Source organism: Lissotriton vulgaris, chromosome 5 (assembly GCF_964263255.1).
Source record: "Lissotriton vulgaris chromosome 5, aLisVul1.2, whole genome shotgun sequence".
Lineage (NCBI taxonomy): Eukaryota > Metazoa > Chordata > Amphibia > Caudata > Salamandridae > Lissotriton > Lissotriton vulgaris.
The window spans coordinates 1,832,075,514-1,832,088,010 of NC_141693.1; positions in this window are offsets into that span (position 1 = coordinate 1,832,075,514).

Below are 12,497 nucleotides of genomic sequence, written 5' to 3' on the forward strand. Positions count from 1 at the left end.
TGGAAAAAATTGGAACAATATGTTATTTGAAATTATAATGATTATATATTTTCCCTAGTTCTGAACACATGTATTCTTTTTTTTAAGCAGTTTTTAAAGAATGTGACACAATTTTAAAGATTTACTGTTATTCAAAATGTAATTTTAACGATGCATTATTATTCAAATGTATATAATGGAGCAATTGCGTTTTGTAAAGATTTTAATTAATCAATCAATAAACTAAACTACAAAACTATTCCCGGCCTCATGCAATCAGACTTAAAAGGAAACAGAAGTGGCTTCTGCTGCCACAAGAGATGCAGTATTGGTATGTGGGGCGATGATACTAGAAGCTGTGCAAGAGTGCCCCCTCCCTTTTTCATAGAAAATTATTGAAGGAGAAAGTATAAGGAGATGCGAAGATTTGGAAGGGGTAGATACAAGGGCTGATTACTGAGGGAACATACAGCAGCATTGCTATCTGACTGATTTATAAACTATCAGGGGATACTTACATGGCTTTGCATAGAACTTATTAGGTAATTATAATAATCATTCAGCCTCTATAACAATCATGGAGCTACATCTACATAAGTATTAGGTTGAGATTAGACTAATTGAATAGGGAATGTAGCAATATTTGATGAAATATGCTTGGGGCTGCCCTTCTGTTTATTTTGTTCTATATGATAACGCTGAGATTTCCGTGATAATTACCATCATTCTGATACACAAGAATAATGGACAATTAGTACAAAATAAATAATCATATGTTTTAAAATACCAACAACTGTGTGTGTCTACTATTATGGGAAGGAGTTCTGTGACTAAAAACAAGACTTCCCCTGCTGATGGAGAGGGTTGTCTCTCTCCTTGAACTCCTTATCTGAATAAGCATAATTTATTATAAAGAGATTTGAGAGACACCTGTCAGTTCTTGAAGGAGTGTAGTTTACATATTATTCCTGTTGGGGCTCTGATGATCTATTTGGATGGGACCCCCAAGATGTGGGGTTCACAACACCTTGTATTATGACTTTTCTTTCAAGTTTTCTTTGCAGCCAACAAACAACAATTTGGACTAAACTTCTGTGTGCTTTCACTGTGTCTGTATGAGAAACATTTTGTTAGTTCTTTATGGATATGTGTGCAAAACCTTTTAGGTGTGAATCAGATTAGATTTTTCATGTGCCATTATTTGAATCATTGAATATTTTTTTTGTCCCTCGACTACAGTGACCATTGAAGAGACCCGAATGAGAAGTGGACTGCCTGCTTTCAGGCCTGTTTTCTGGGGTTTAGGGGCTCTGTGGCAGATAGGCAATCATTATGATAAGTACTGTTATTGCCCTTATAACCATAGAAGCCAGATACTACTTTACGTGCACCGATCTACCGTATACATTGTTTTAAGACTTCAACTTTCATGGTATAGCAAATTTGAACAATAAAAGCTTGCTCGTGAAGGTTGGCTGCAAGATGATTTCTGTTGCACATAAAAGCAAAGTAGAATGGAAAAATAGAAAATGGTTTCAGAATGCAGTATGTTGGTTTCAGAAGATGCTTAACAACCCCTCTCACTGCTACAGATCCTGACTAATATCACTAGATTCTCAGGACTCCACCTGAACAGAACCAAGTCATCCTTGTTCCTGGTCAATGATTACCTCAAGATCTCAGCTGGGCGCGATAACTTCAGGTATTCACAGAGGGATTTAATGACTTGTCTATGTAACTCAAGATTCCCAAAGAACTTGGGAAAGAAATATTAAATCTCAGTTGGATAAGGTATACTTTGAGTGGTCAAGTTCTGTTCAGTCCTCCAGCTGTCACAGTTGTGGCACTCAGCAATATCTAAAATGGTAGCCCTGCCTGCTTTACCAACAGAAGAATTTTCCTTTTGTGATTCCATACACCTGCTCGAGGCTCAATTCCATACATGGGTGTTTCTCTGTATTTATGCCATTCCAAAAGAGTCGCCCTAAGTAAATGGATAAAATCTACATATAAGGGGGCAATAGCCACAGCTGATATGTCCTACTATAGAACAGCACACTTAGTAATCCTCAATGAATGTTTGGGTGATACACAGAGGGACACGTTTGAAAAATGGGCACTGGGTGGGACATTTGTTTCATCTTCTATATGGAAAATCTACTAACATCCTTTTGACTCCTATTACTAAGATAGTGCTCGAAATCTAGAGTAAGACAGCTGGGGATTTGGGTTGAAATCAGAAACTCGTGAGGGAAATCTCCTTGTTGGTTCCAACAGGTTACAGAACTATGAGGCTCTTGATCAACGGGTAAAGAACTGTGCAGACTCTCTTGCACCCATCAAATTTACGAGACAAAGAAGAACCGACAAACAGGCTAGCTGGTATACAGATGAAATTCTAGAATCCAAATGCCACTGCAAATAGCTAAAAAGAAAATGAAGATTCAACTACGATGCAAACTTGAGAACTACCTACAAGGTTGCACTCAGGGACTACCGCCATCTACTGAGAGTCACCAAAAGAAGAGCCCTGACTGAACATATGGAGGCAAGCTCTAAAAGCTGCAAGGACATCTTCACAATTGTGAAGGAGTTTACCACTCCAGAGGCCCGCGGCTACCTCAATCACAATATCATAGGAATTTCGCAACAATCTATCCAATTTCTTTCACAGCAAAATCAAATTAAATTAACAGCAACTTCAAACAACCCATCCGACGGATCTCTCAGTTCTGACAAGATAGAAGTTTTGATCTTCAGGAACAACAACTCCCCTAGGGGCTCCACCTTGTGGCCACCAGAGCTCTGACTGACACCCACACCTACAACAATAGAAACCTGGGAATCCTCCTCAACAACAAGCTCAACATGAAAACACAGGTCCACGCAGTCAGCTTCCCCTGCTTTCACATACTCTGCATGCTTCAAAAGATCTTCAATGGGATAAGCCGGAATACAATACGACGCACCGTCACACAAGCCCTCATTACAAGCAGAATAGACTACAGCAACACACTCTTAGCCGGAATCTACAACCATCTCCTTCAATAACTCCAAATCATCCAGAACACCTCCACTTTGAATGACCTCCCTCTACACATCAGGGCCTCCTCCTTGTTTCATGAATTCTGCAAGAAGCTGAAGACATGACTTTTCAACTCATTCTCCAAGGCTGACTTCCTACACCCTCAGTCTCACACTTATACCCTCGCTCCAGTGCCTGGATACCATACCAGGTGATAAGCAAATCTACCTAACATGACATAAACATAACAAAACAGTTTTTAACATTGGTATATTGCTGCTGTCTCAAGGTTGGGTGGTGGAGGGCACGACAGTTAAGTAGTTTCCAGCCAGTCAAGAGGAGTTCAATGTTCATTGTACTAAATTGTTCTGATATCTACAACTCTACCATGCACTCATGCCTTGTGTGAGGGACCAGGTTGTATTACCGAAGCTAGCCATATGGACGGTAAGGTCCTCACACAGGCGGTGCGGGAGCATAAGATCTGCAGATCTACAGATCGCTCGTAAGCAAGACTCCTGACTCTATCGCAGGGGGATCTAGGCCCAAAATACTAAGAAGACTGGAAGGAGCCCTGGGCTTCCCACAGCAATCCACCACAGTTCAGGCTTAATTAACTCAAATATTTACGCAAAGTTTATTTTACCCACAAGAGATTGTAGAGGATGTGGGGAGTGGACTCACCAAATTGAGGCAGCGCCTTCCAAGATTACTCTGTTGCATGTCATTGTCGATCGGGATAGCAACAGATATAAGAGGAAGGCTTGAGAGACCAAGTTTCAACTCTTGGGGAGACATCAGAAAAATTGGGCTGACTGGTGCCATACATCGGTGGCATCATGCTGGAGCCTTGCGAATAGAGGACGTGGTCCCTGGATCCAGAAATGTGCCTTTTCTAATGCGGATAAGTGCAGCATGTCTCGAATGTATGTGCAATGGTGGGGAAGTTGCGCGAGGATGAAAGGAGGTGTCGCCAAGTAGCCATGGACTACAGGAACATAAAAGAAAGCGCCTTTTTTTACTGATTTGACAAATGATTGTTTTTCTATATGTGTTTTGAATCTACAAAAATCAATAACGTGTTATAAAACACCTTTCATGGCAAATTGCTTCCGCACACTTTTTATACCTGGTCCGATTATTTATGTTGTCATGTGAGTGTATGTTTGCTGTGAGAGTGCAGGGCTGCACACTGCCAGTCCTACCTCATTTCATGCCTTTTGTGCCGATCAAGATTGCAGAAGTGATGGTTTACAGTTAAAATCCAGCAGGTTGAGCAGTGGTGTAGGTCTAATTGGCATTGCTGCAAGACTTTTGGAACTCTTGTGCCTTTTGAGTGCAATCACAAGGGGGAAGCTGCCACAGATGATTGTAGTTGGGGAGCGCATTTGGCTTCTTGTGGATAAAGTGGGCACATTCTGGGACGTATTTGGCAGCTGAGGCACAGAGCCTGGAGAGACAAGGACCCTTGTGATTGCTCTAGGTTGCCAAAGGAACAAGCACATGTCGTCTAGCGGGCTGCTTGGTGACTACAGTCACAGTGGTCTCAGTACGGGTGATGTTTGAGGGCCAGTCATATGATGAACCTCTGAAACAAGGGCAGTCAGCCAAGAGAGGCTTCAGGCAATCCCTGTCTTCACTCAACCATCTGCATAATGGCTCCTTGTGTATTTTGTCAGGCTTTTCTCTGAGGTCACAGAGTTGTATACTTCCTTGAGGGGTCAGATGGGAATGCTGCAAGCTGTCATCTATGAACATTGTTTGGGCTTGGCAATGAACATGCGAATCTGAACCTGGCAGCACTTACCAAACCACAGTTCCTCAGAGCTGCCCATGTGACAACTGGACTTAAAGTTTCTTGTGTTTCTTAGTGAAGTATACAGAGCTTCTTTTCAAAAGTTGAACAACCCTGAGTTATACGTATAATTCTTTTATTGTATAGTTTATAAAAACCGTTACAATATGAAATGCAATCTTGTTTTAAAATATATAGAAAAATACATTATTATACATGTGTTAAAAGTAGCCGTTGATTAAAGTTGTAAAAAACAGTGATACTGTTAGTTTAGAAAAATTGATTCACTAATCGGAGATACAGTTTTGAGAATCCTAAACATTCAAGGTGGTATTAGCTCATTAGAAACATTTTTGTTTGTTTTTTTCGAAATTAATAACATATTTAATCATTCGACAAATACATTGTGGGTCTACTGAGTTGAACCACATATTGTGCGTGGTGGTTCCTAGTCAGTTTAAGGTTCGTAGAGGCAGATCAGGGTATAGCTTGGAAAGAGTGGCTGATCTGGTGGGGGAACAACTATGGGACTCTAGTTGGAGGGGGTACGTTTTTACAGTGATCTTGGAAAGGGGCGACCAATCGGTCCCCCCGAACGTATGGTCGAGTACCACGATCCCCCCGGGAAGCCATCTTGGGCGGGAGGCGAGTCTCGGCTGGTATGCCCGAAGCGGCGTAGCCGGGGCGCGCCTTTTTCCCGCCCTGGAGTGGGCTGGCCTAGACACCAACACGGCCGGCCACGCCCTTGGAGGCAGGCGGGGGCAGGTTCACGCCCACCCCGAAGACGGATAAAAGGAGCGGAAGCCAACAAAGCATCCTCTTGTTCCTGTGCTCTGAAGCTGTACCTCCCCGCTGCACGTGAGCTCGAGACGGAACGAAGAGCAATTTTGAGCGTTGTAATCCCTCTTTTTGTCTTACAGATATCCCGTCTAAGAATTCCCAAGAAGGTCGGAAAGCGGGTCGGTACCGAGGAGATGCTCCGCATGCTCATGAAGGAGATAGCCGATCTGAAGAGAAAGGTTGAGGCTAAGGACGGGGAGGGAGGACCGAAACGGCCTTTACAGGGAACAATTCCCGGTGGAAAGAGCAAGAGGCCCAGAAGGGGAGCACTTGGGGGGGAGACCCCGGTTCCCGAAGCGCCACGAGAGGAGCCAAACCCGGCGCAAAAGGAGGGGAACCCAATCTCTGTGGTGGTCACCCCTGCGAACAGGGGGGATATGCCCCCCGAGTTAGCGGCGCAATTGGCAGCGTGGTTGGGAAACGATAGCGAGGGCGCCACGGCTGACGACGCCCGGGCAGTGATGAGGCAACTGCGGGAATCTAGGGAGGCTGCGAAGACTCCATCTCCTGTTCCCCAGCAGGTCCCAGCGGTTGGAAGTACAGCAGGCCCAAGTTCGGCGACAAGCGTGGGGTCTACTTCAGGTAAGCGGCCATTGCCGATTGCGGGGGGGGACTCGGCACCTTCTCGAAAGGAGAAGATTGCCCAGCACGTCCCACTAGAAGTCAAGGAATTGATTTGGGCGGACAAATATGTAAATATGTTTTCATTGCTTACCGACCATTACGAGATCGAGCATGTAAAGAGTCAAAAGGAGCTCATGCATCCGAGTGTTTGGCGCGCTAAAATGGCCGCCTTTAAGGTTGATGAGACCATTGGTACTTGGGGCAGAGCGTGGGGAATTTTTACTTCCATCATGGGGGAGCGCAGACCTGAGTTACTGACCGAGTTACCCATTTATCAGTCACGTATTATGGAGTATTCTGTGGCATATGGGGGCAATCAGTGGTTCTGCTATGATAATCTGTTTAGAAAAGCTAAGGAACACAACCCGTTGTTGTCCTGGGACTGTTACGACTCTGTGTCTTGGCAAAAAATGGAGAGTACAGGGATGTTGAAGGTGCCATTAGTAGGGAGTAACGGGGGGGAATCCTCCCGCCAAAACTCTGGGACACCCTTTCGGACGGGTACAGGTAACGAGTCCCACACGAAGCCGAGTGGCAACACAGGTAAAAGGGGGATCTGTTGGAATTTTAACAGGGGCAAATGTACCAGGCCCCAGGGGTCATGCAAATTCAGACATGAGTGTGGGGGATGCGGGCAGCCATCCCATCCTGAGTCCATGTGCAGAGCCAAAACGGGTGATAACGGTGGTAAGGGAGGCGCCAAACAGGTCTAATATAGTCCGAGGGGCGCCTTTACCGACCCCGATTGATACCATGGCAATGATTCCTTGGCTCAGCGAATACCCAGATTATGCTTCCGCTGGGGTGTTGCGGAACGGGTTTTCATATGGTTTCCGCATCCCAGTGGGGGATTTTCAGGGGGTACCGGACTGTAAGAATCAAATGTCGGTCTTACAGCACACGGCGGTGGTGCAGGTAAAGATTAGGAAAGAGGTGACTCGAGGTCGTGTCGCCGGTCCATTCGATTTGCCACCAGTTGCTCATTTTGTGTGTTCTCCTCTAGGGGTGGTTCCCAAGAAGGACCCGGGTGAGTTTCGGCTGATACACAATTTGTCAGCCCCACATGGTCTTTCCGTGAATGACGCGATAGACCCGGAAGTATGTTCGGTGCGGTACGCATCTTTCGATGAGGCCGTTGCCATGTTGAATCGCCTGGGGCCCGGGACGCTGATGGCCAAATCGGACATCGAGTCAGCGTTCCGGTTGCTCCCGGTACACCCAGACGATCAGCGTCTCCTTGGTTTTCAGTTTCAGGGTCGCTATTACATGGATAAATGTATGCCTATGGGATGTTCGATTTCATGTGCCTATTTCGAGAAATTCAGTTGTTTTCTGCAGTGGGTATTCACGAGGAAGACAGGTTTTCAACATGTTATGCACTATCTCGATGACTTTCTGTTTCTGGGGGCAGCCGGGGATTCTGAGTGTGGACAGGCCTTACATGAATTTTGTGTCCTAATGAATCAATTTGGTGTGCCATTGGCGCCAGGTAAGACGGTGGGTCCCTCGACCTTAATCGAGTTTCTGGGGATCGAACTCGACTCAGTGGAAGGTTGTTTTCGTTTACCTAAAGAAAAGGTGTTAAAATTCAGGTTATCCCTTGAGACATGTATTCGTGCAACGAAAGTGAACTTACATCAATTGCAACAGGTGGTAGGTCAGTTGAATTTTGCCCTAAGAGTAATGCCGATGGCACGCCCCTTTTCCCGCTCGATTGCACAGTCCATGGTCGGCTTGAAGGAAGGACATCATCGTACGAGACTCTCGGCAGAGGTTCGCCAGGACATGCGCATTTGGATTGCGTTCCTGGCGGATTTCAATGGTCGAATTGTCTGGAATAAACAAGCAGTGTCTTCTGAGGAGTTGGGACTATGGACAGACTCGGCGGGGAGTGTGGGTTTTGGCGCCATATTGGGTACACAATGGTCGGCTCAAAAATGGCCGTCATGGTGGCATGAGAGCGGGTTGACGAGTAACATTGCTTTTCTCGAACTGTTCCCTATTCTGGTGGCCTTGAAAACATGGCCAGAAGGGTTTAGGGGTCACTCTGTGGTTTTCTGGTCTGATAACATGACCGTGGTTGAGTGTATCAATAGTCAGGCAGCACGTTGCAAATTGATTCTAAGACTACTCAAGGAAATTGTGTTGTTGTGCATGCAACTAAATGTACTGTTTAGGGCGCGGCATGTGCCGGGGGTGATGAACCAAGCGGCTGATGCGCTCTCTCGTTTCCGTATGCAGGCCTTCTGGGGTTTTCTGCCCACAGCGGACCCGGTGGCGGCACCCTTTCCCGAAGCTCTCTGGTCTCTCGGTGCCCCGAACTACAAGACCTCGTGGGAGAGAGTTTAGCACCCAGGACGAGGAAGGCATATGAAGGGGCGTTCCGTTCCTATTGGGCCTTTTTGGGTACTGCCGGGAGGGAGCTTTGGGGTCTGGAAGAGTCTGTAGTAAGATTCCTGCTCTCTTTACGTCACGCAGGCAAGTCAGTAGCTACGGCCCAGAGGCATCGGGCCGCCATTTCCTTCATGGCAAGGGCTCATGGGATCCAGGACCCGACAGCGTCTTTCGTTGTGCAAAAAGCGCTACGTGGGTGGCAACGCCTTGAGGGTCGCAGAGTAGACGATAGGCACCCGATAGGTCTGGATAGGTTGGCCCTGTTATTATCCGTGCTACCGGTAACATGTTCATCCCAGTACGAAGCAGTGTTGTTCCGAGCCGCATTTGCATTAGCATTCCATGGGGCTATGCGGGTGAGCGAATTAGTGGCAAAGAACAAGCAGGATACGATGGGGGGACTGTGCCGGGAACACATTCAGGTCAGAGAGGAGACGATGACGGTCTCGTTTGTAAAGTCCAAATCCGATCAGGATGCAATCGGGGACTGTGTAATCATCCAGAGGATCCCCGGGTCTGCCATGTGCCCTGTTGGGTGCGTAGAAGCATATTTAGCGCAGAGGGTGGCAGCATGGGGGGGACCTTGTTAAGACACGCTGACGCCACCCCACTGACGAGGTTTCAGTTTCAGCGGGTGCTTGCGATGTCGATTTCTGCCGCGGGCTTGAACCCCGGCGACTTTGGGACCCATTCCTTTCGGATAGGGGCTGCTACGGAGGCTACAGCCAGGGGTCTGAATGTTGATCAAATAAAACGTGTGGGGCGTTGGTCCTCGAACTGTTATAAGAGGTATGTACGGTTGCACATGTTGTGAAGCTGTAACGATGTACTCACGCTTCTTGTTTTTGTTTGGTTTTCAGTGGCGCAAGCCTACGAGGCGGGGCGGACTGTCCAGTCGACCCGACACCGGGGGGCCGGCGGTCAGACATTACCGGCTGTGAAAAAGGAGGTGTGGGTCGTGGGCCACTCATACGTGAGGCGTGCCGCGGACGTATTCAAAGCAGGTGACATGATTCACGTGGCTGGGGAATACGGGTACAGGGTGTCCTTCTACGGAAAGGGCGGGCTCTGTATTGACCAGTTTCAAGCATTTTTCGAGGTTTTGTTAGGGCGGACAAGGTCACCGCCGTCTGTAGTCATAGTACATCTTGGGGGCAATGATTTGGTGACCACTGGTAGACGACTTCTTCTTGAGGCGATGCTTTCCATGGTAAGTTGGTTAGCGAGAAGAGTTCCAGGGTGCACAATTGCTTGGTCCCATATGATCCCACGGAAAGTGTGGCGGGGGGCTATTTCTGTTTCTGCACTAAATCATTCAGTGAGGAAAGTTAATAATAAAATGAGTAGACTGTTTCGTTCAACTACACTGCATTCTGTTTCGCATGGTTGTATTAAAGGGGACAGTATGTATTTGGGGGACGGTGTTCATTTGTCCCGGGTGGGGAACGAATTACTCATAGGAGACTTCATAGCATGGTTAAGGAGTTTACAGCATGACCTTTAGGTAGGAGTGTTTTGTGGGGGGTCCGGATAGCCGGTCAACTATCCGGCCTGTGGCGGTAAGGTTATGATCGGTGAGCAGTAATTGGAAGATCCCTATGAGGGGGCGTCACCCATTACGGATGGGAGCGCGCGGGGGAGGTGGCCAATTGGCCCCTCAATGGGGAGGCGGTCCTGTCTAAGGAGAGGCCGCCGGAAGGAAAGGAAAGGTGGTCAAGGCCCCTTCCTGGATAGGAGGGGCTACGGCCCCTCCTGGGGAATTTCCCGGGGCCAGGACATCTGCGACGGCAGATGGGTAAGTTGTGTGGGGTGCGGGAGGGGGTTTACGCTACCTTTTAGACACCTCACACGAGTCCTCGAACGACCGTTAAATGGCGTCGAGTTTATTTGGGCCCCCGTCAAGTACAAAGGGAAATTGGTAAATGCACTTGAGGTACGCCTCTGTGCGGTCGCCCCTCTCACAAGTGAGGGGGGTATTTCTGGTTTAGGGATCTGACACCGGTTACGACCTTGCCGTTGGCCCTTAACGTTAGGATGTACAATTTCAAGTCAAATGTTTTATAGGATGTTAGTTCGGCTAGGAGAACCTTTGTATTAGAGATCTGTTAAGGTTAGCCAACATCGTAATGTGGAAATGAAATTGTACATTATATGAAACTGTTATTTTAATGTTTTCTTTTGTTTCATATTTTAATAAATACGGCCGGGAAGGGTGACTCCCTTCCCGCCTTCCAAAAGTTCAAGAACTGTTTCCGGTTTCCCAATTCTTGGGGATTGTGTTGAGAGGGGGTGGCGGGTATCTCGGCCATATGGAAAGGGGCGACCAATCGGTCCCCCCGAACGTATGGTCGAGTACCACGATCCCCCCGGGAAGCCATCTTGGGCGGGAGGCGAGTCTCGGCTGGTATGCCCGAAGCGGCGTAGCCGGGGCGCGCCTTTTTCCCGCCCTGGAGTGGGCTGGCCTAGACACCAACACGGCCGGCCACGCCCTTGGAGGCAGGCGGGGGCAGGTTCACGCCCACCCCGAAGACGGATAAAAGGAGCGGAAGCCAACAAAGCATCCTCTTGTTCCTGTGCTCTGAAGCTGCACCTCCCCGCTGCACGTGAGCTCGAGACGGAACGAAGAGCAATTTTGACCCACCCACCAGCCCCTGAGGACAGCGATTCGTTGTAAATACAGTTGATATAGTATCTTTGGTTTTCTCTGCTTTCTTACAGGTTGTGATGGTTGTCGTGAAAGTTTTTAGTGATGCAATAAAGATTGATTATTTTCAGTATGTTTTGCTAATAAAGTAATTTTGAACAAGGATCGATCAGTATTTACGCTTGGTAATAAATGCTGTTTTGCTTTAGAGATCTTAGTAACTTAGGTAGAACTGTCGTATTTATTTTGGTCGGGCGGTAAGGTCATGATCGGTGAGCAGTAATTGGAAGATCCCTATGAGGGGGCGTCACCCATTACGGATGGGAGCGCGCGGGGGAGGTGGCCAATTGGCCCCTCAATGGGGAGGCGGTCCTGTCTAAGGAGAGGCCGCCGGAAGGAAAGGAAAGGTGGTCAAGGCCCCTTCCTGGATAGGAGGGGCTACGGCCCCTCCTGGGGAATTTCCCGGGGCCAGGACATCTGCGACGGCAGATGGGTAAGTTGTGTGGGGTGCGGGAGGGGGTTTACGCTACCTTTTAGACACCTCACACGAGTCCTCGAACGACCGTTAAATGGCGTCGAGTTTATTTGGGCCCCCGTCAAGTACAAAGGGAAATTGGTAAATGCACTTGAGGTACGCCTCTGTGCGGTCGCCCCTCTCACAAGTGAGGGGGGTATTTCTGGTTTAGGGATCTGACACCGGTTACGACCTTGCCGTTGGCCCTTAACGTTAGGATGTACAATTTCAAGTCAAATGTTTTATAGGATGTTAGTTCGGCTAGGAGAACCTTTGTATTAGAGATCTGTTAAGGTTAGCCAACATCGTAATGTGGAAATGAAATTGTACATTATATGAAACTGTTATTTTAATGTTTTCTTTTGTTTCATATTTTAATAAATACGGCCGGGAAGGGTGACTCCCTTCCCGCCTTCCAAAAGTTCAAGAACTGTTTCCGGTTTCCCAATTCTTGGGGATTGTGTTGAGAGGGGGTGGCGGGTATCTCGGCCATATGAGTGACACAAAGAAGGTGATTGCCCACTGGTTATCAAACTGTAAGTTTCAGATTGGCACAGCCGGGATGCTGAAAACCACTATCCGGATGTGGCGCATGGCTGTTCTGGGTTGGTATGGTTCAATGGGTGGAAAAACATGCTGAGCAGAAGAGTGTTACACATTCAACTGTGTTCATTGCTACACC